The sequence below is a fragment of the Zootoca vivipara genome, chromosome 9 (assembly GCF_963506605.1).
Source record: "Zootoca vivipara chromosome 9, rZooViv1.1, whole genome shotgun sequence".
Taxonomy (NCBI): Eukaryota; Metazoa; Chordata; class Lepidosauria; order Squamata; family Lacertidae; genus Zootoca; species Zootoca vivipara.
In genome coordinates this window covers 9,319,195-9,325,194 of record NC_083284.1, presented here as the reverse complement: position 1 = coordinate 9,325,194, position 6,000 = coordinate 9,319,195, and the positions used below count along the sequence as shown (strand labels likewise).

Genomic DNA, 6,000 nt, shown 5'->3' with positions numbered 1-6,000 from the left:
GGGCGCTCAGATCAAGATGCCTCCGCCTCTCTTCTCCTTCGCCTTTCCCCGATGATCAGGGTAATAGGAGGGCGGGGGCAGTGCTTCTCCTCTCCTCCTCCTGGCGTGCCTCTTCGGCTGGGGGAGGATCCGGACTCCACCCAGACCCGCCCCCCTCACAGGATGCTAAAAAATGCCACCGAAAGTGGGCAGAACGCAGAGCGCACAGCCGTCGCGCCGCCGCCTCCTGGTCGCTTGCAGCAGGAGGAGCCGCGGGGAGCACAGAGAGAGACGCGCCTTCGACTAAACCGCGCTCCTTTGGCCAGGGGCAAGGAGGCCACGAGAGGCTCCGAGGTCCGGACATGGGACACGTGGAACATGAACCGCCGGAGGGCGGCGGATCTTGGTGGAACTGCGCGTCCGCGAGGGGGAACTTGGAGGACTTCTGCCTACATGGCGTCCCGCTTCCGTGGGGAGCTTTGCCTTAACCCGGTGAGTGGGTCTAAAGAAGGGTGGTAAGTTGAGCGGTTCTCCTTTTCCGGGGTGGTGCTGGGAGAACAAACCGTTTGGAGTTGTCGGTCTATTGGATTGGGAATTCGGGGTTCTGGGCTGGGTGGAGGGAGAAGATCAGGAACCAGCTCAGACCATATTTTCTCATGCCGTTCTTGAGTTCTAAAAACGGAGAGGTCCCGGAGCTGAAAATTCCCTATAACGCTTATCTAAACGTTTCCCCTTGTCCCAGCTCCCGCATCATAGAATTGCAGAGTTGGACGGGACCACGGGGGTCCTGTTGTCCAACTCCCTGCAATGCAAGAATCTATTGCCCAGCTTGTGGCTTGTGCTGTACCGACTGAGCTATCCCAGACGTCTGTTGTGAATGGCTGTGGCTAGCGGGAAGGGAATTCTGTGCATGCACCAAAGCATTACTGTTGCTGTTTTTTTTTATTTCCAGAGACTCTGTGCTGAGAGGTCGGGCACTGAGGATGGGGTTGTTCTATTTCATTTCAAGCATTCACACTATCCCAAACACTCTACACCTCTTAAGCGCTTACAAAATAAAAAATAAAAAATCTCAATGGGGATAGTCAAAACATGATAAAACAACAATGAAATTAGATAAAATAACAGCCTTTCCCCCTAACATACTAGATAAACCCTGGCTTGCTTTGACAGCCTTACCTTCTGTTTACTCGGCAGTAAGCCACACCTAGTACTCTAGGAGTTACCAACTTTCAGATCAAGATTGATGAGATTATCATTCCCCTATGTTTTGAGGGCATACGGGGAATCCCCTTTTGAAGTACAGGGAGGATACAATGGCTGTACAGCGGTCAATAAATTTGTGTGCTCAAAAGAACACAGAGGAAATAAACCTGACTCTGTGGAGGGAGGTCTTACAGGAGGCAAGAAGGTGTCAGATGCTGATTGAGGTTTTGAACCAGGGCTGGCTCTAAGGCAAGCCCGGGTGGCGCAGGGCGCTGGGCCGCCAGGGGGGCACCACACGGCTGCGCCTGCTGCAGCGGTGCTGCGCCCGCCTGCCCGCCACAGTGAGAAACAGGTTGGGGCGCGGGAGCAATCATCGCACCACGGCACCCGATATGCTTAAGACGGCCCTGTTTTGAACACTTCCAATACAGCCTCGGGCAGTGGTTCCCAATTAGCTAACTACAGCAGATGCCATGTTTTGCAAAAGCCAAGCCATGGGCCCCTCTGTTGAAAATTCTGGTAGCTATATGATCGTTTTTGTTTTGTGAATGGTGCTGCGGACCCCTAGGGGTCTGTGGACCACCAGTTGGGAACTGCTGGGCTAGAGGATGAAGGAGAGCCTTTGCAAGGCTAGGATTCATGAGCTGGTGAAACCTCATAGTTCAGGGGTGGCCAACTCCCGAGAGACTGCGATCTACTCACAGAGTTAAAAAACTGGCAGTGATCTACCCCCTTTTTTGGGGTTCAGGTCAAAGTTGTTGAGTTTTTTCATGGACATGCCTGTCATACTAGTTCACCGGGTTTAACCTGCTGTGTTCAATGGGACAAAACTGCTTCTGACAAAAAAGGGCTCCTGCTTAAGTAGCATGAGGACCAGGAGGTGGACTTCCATACTCTGTATGGATGAGCACTTTTCTCCAACGACCCCATTTTACTTGGATGAAAGTCCCACAGGTGTTTGATAGGACCTATGTGCATCTTTGGGAACATTTGGTCCCCCAGATGATGCTGAACTACATCTCCCATCATTCCTGCCCATTGGGCATGCCAGGTAGGGCTGATGGGAGTTGCAGTTCAGCAACACCTGGAGGGCCAAAGCCTTCCCATTCCTGTGTTGCAGGTGCAAGAGCCTTTCTTGGGGAAGGAGGTACTGAATAACCACATTTGCATTGATCGTAGGCTGATGAATTCCTTGATGCATCTGAAAATCCCCTTAACTCTGTCCCTAAATCTCCCAACCATTGTCAGTTACTACTACATATGATTATGGAATCATCATTTTATGAGGTTCTTTAAAAAGCAATGTAAGAATGAAGGTGGTCCCAAGGAGCCTACAAACTGAATTTCAGGGGTGGAGAAAACTAAAAGGCTGAGGAGGAAGGGAAAGGCAGGGGTGAGAAGAAGTGAGCCTGAAAAACAGAATGAATCAGAATCGATGTACACAGGCAACTCACACCATAAGGGTGTGAAATAGCATTTCCTTTCAAAGATGCCTCTCTTTCAGTAACGGGACCTGTTTTTCTGGGGACATTTGCTGTTCAAAAGATCTCACTTGATTTTGTTTTGTACTGAAAACATGTCCACTGAAGGTGGTTGGAAATCAAGAAAAATCTGTTTTAGGTGAAGCAAAAAACCTCCACTGGCTGAACCTCAGTTAGCTGCGTAGTGTGTGAGCTTCTGAGAGACTGTTTTGGGTAAAGAGATGTGGTGTTCGCAAGTTTGTGCTGCAATATTCTAGGGAGAAAACTGGCGTAGACAATACATGCCTAAGATTGAAGAAGGGATGTATCTCAGTGGTAGAGAAGCTTCATTCCTGCATTTAATTCTGGCATCTCCAGGCAGGATTGGGAATATTTCCTTCCTGAAACCTTGGTGAGATGCTGCCTGTCATTGTTGACAATACTGAGCTAGAGCTGTAGCTCATTGGTAGAACATCTGCAGAAGGTTCCACATTCAATTCCTGGTGTCTCCAGGTAGGACTGGGACAGGACCCTGTCTGAAATCCTGGAGAGCCACTGCCAGCCAGTATAGACAGTATTGAGATAGATGGACTGATGGTCTCATTTGGCGTAGAATCATAGAACTGTAGACATGGCAAGGACACTGAGGGTCATCTCGTCCAACCCCTGCAATGAAGGAATCTCAACTAGATCATCCATGATAGATGGCCATCCAACCTCTGCTTAAAACCCTCCAGGAAGAAGAGTCAGCCACTCTCATGGAAGTCCGTTCCACTGTCGCACAGCTCTTACTCTCAGAAAGTTCTTCCTAATGTTGGGATCTCCTTTCTTGTAACTTGAAGCCATTGGTTCGAGTTCTAGCCTCTAGAGCAGGAGAAAACAAGCTTGCTCCATTTCCCTTGCAACTATCTTCACTCAGTCTCCTCTTATCCAGGCTAAACACATCAATTCCCTCAACTGTTCCTTAGAAGGCTTGTTTTCCAGACCCTTGGTTGCCCTCCTCTGCACACATTCCACCTTGTCAATATCCTTCTTAAATTGCGGTGCCCAAAGCTGGGCACATTATTTCAGGTAAAATTGAGTGGGACTATTGGCGCTGTGGGTTAAACCACAGAGTCTAGGGCTTGCTGATCAGAAGGTCGGCAGTTCGAATCCCTGCAACGGGGTGCGCTCCCGTTGCTCGGTCCCAGCTCCTGCCCACCTAGCAGTTTGGAAGCACATCAAAGTGCAAGTAGATAAATAGGGACCGCTCTGGCGGGAAGGTAAACAGCATTTCCGTGCACTGCTCTGGTTCGCCAGAAGCAGCTTTGTCATGCAGGCCACATGACCCGGAAGCTGTCTGCGGACAAACACCGGCTCCCTTGGCCTATAGAGTGAGATGAGCGCCACAACCCCAGAGTCGGACATGACTGGACCTGATGGTCAGGGGCCCCTTTACCTTTATTACTTTCCTTGGGACACTGTACTGTACTTCTGTTGATGCAGCCTAGAATAGCATTAGCTTTTTTTGTTGCTGCATCACACTGTTGACTCATGTTACTCTTGTTGTTGTTGTTTAGTCATGTCCGACTCTTCGTGACCCCACTCTTCATGTTACTCTTGTTGTTGTTTAGTCATGTCTGACTCTTCGTGACCCCATGGACCAGAGCACGCCAGGCACTCCTGTCTTCCACTGCCTCCTGCAGTTTGGTCAGACTCATGTTGGTAGCTTCGAGAACACTGTCCAACCATCTCGTCCTCTGTCGTCCCCTTCTCCTAGTGCCCTCAATCTTTCCCAACATCAGGGTCTTTTCCAGGGAGTCTTCTCTTCTCATGAGGTGGCCAAAGTATTGGAGCCTCAGCTTCAGGATCTGTCCTTCCAGTGAGCACATGTTACTCTAGTGACCTGCTAAGATCCCGAGATCCTTATCACATCTACTACTGGCAAGCCAGGTGGTCCCCCCCCCCCCGCTCCCAATCTTATATTTGTGCAGCTGGTTTTTCCAACCTAAGTGCAGAACTTTACATTTGTCCCTATTGAAATTATTTGTTGTTAGGTTGGGCCCGGTTCTCCAATCTGTTAAGGTCCTCTTGAATCCCAATTCAGTGTTCCTATGTTCCATTCCCTGCTGCTTTCTCTTCTATCCAGAAAACAACTTGTGTTGCATTCCAGCACCCAATGCACTAAGCTAGATCTCTCAACCTGTGGTCTGAAAGATCTGTCATTCATTTTAGACAGTGCTACTAAACTAGATGGGCCACTGATTTGACTTGGTGCAGTGGAGCTTCCTATGTAAAATGACAGGCAATCAGATCCCTAAGCCTGTCTCTTAGAAAAGGAGTTTGTGCACTTTTCCATTAGGATAGAGTTAATGTTTTCAATGCAAATAAGATATTTCCTTCATTTATAATCAGAGTTGCTCTGTACATGCTTGAGAGATTTAGCTGGGTTTTCATTTGTCTAAGCAGTCTAGCCTGAAAAGTGCATATGTTTTCGGAGAGAGTGTTTTAGAATGGCAGTTAGTAAGCTGTGAGCTGGAGAGAGAGAGAGAGAGAGAGAGAGAGAGAGAGAGAGAGAGAGAGAGAGAGAGAGAGAGAGAGAAAACAACATTTGAGAGCAATGGGTTGGTTTGTAGATATGTGTAAATAAACTATGTATCACAAAGACACCACGATGTCTGCCATGCCTCATTTTTCTAAAAGGAAACACACACCCTACGTAAGAGCCTGGAACCCCTGGAACTTCATGCTGCATGTAACAGTATTGTATTGTATTCTGTATGGTTCCTTTGTGGGAAAGCTCCCTATAAGTAGAAAATCCACACAGCAGGAAGCAGGCTGATTTGGCCACTTCCATCTTTCAACTTGGAGTTTGCCTTCTTTTGCACCCTTTGTGCAAGAACTTTTAAGCTTCATTCTTTGAGCTTGCAGTTCCAGACAACATGCCTCTTTCTTTCCTTACTGCATTTGTTTCATGTTTTCGTTGTGCTGCACCTCTGTGTTTTGTTACTTTATACATAAGAGGGGGGGGGGGAGAATGCTTTTATTTTTCTTTTATTGGAAGGAAACACAAATGTTTTACTTCTTGGGTGACACTTCTGGCTTTCTTTTCCTCGCCTGACACCTGAAGGGCAGGTAATACATTTTATCGCCATCAAGGGCACCATCTAGGAGGGCAAGGGCCCCCCAAATTTTCAAAGAGCAGGCTGGGCCCCCTCAAAATTCTGCAGCATCTGCCCACAACACATCAGCACATTGCATGCGTGAGTGACATCAGCACATTATGCAGCATGTGCACACATCATGCAGCACCATTGCAGTCGGTGTGCATGCCTGGATGGGCTCTTTTGGCGCTTTGCCCTCAAGTGCCAGCAGT

General features: G+C 48.4%; 1 protein-coding gene across 1 annotated transcript in view; it reads left to right on the top strand.

Annotated features, from left to right (window-relative positions):
• Positions 1-257: 257 nt before the first annotated feature.
• Positions 258-6,000, top strand: part of NPFFR2 (neuropeptide FF receptor 2) — a 40,819-nt gene continuing 35,076 nt past the window's right edge. Inside the window, exon 1 of the mRNA XM_035103082.2 lies at positions 258-471. The gene's annotated coding sequence lies outside the window, so the exon portion shown is untranslated. The remainder of the gene's footprint in view (positions 472-6,000) is intronic.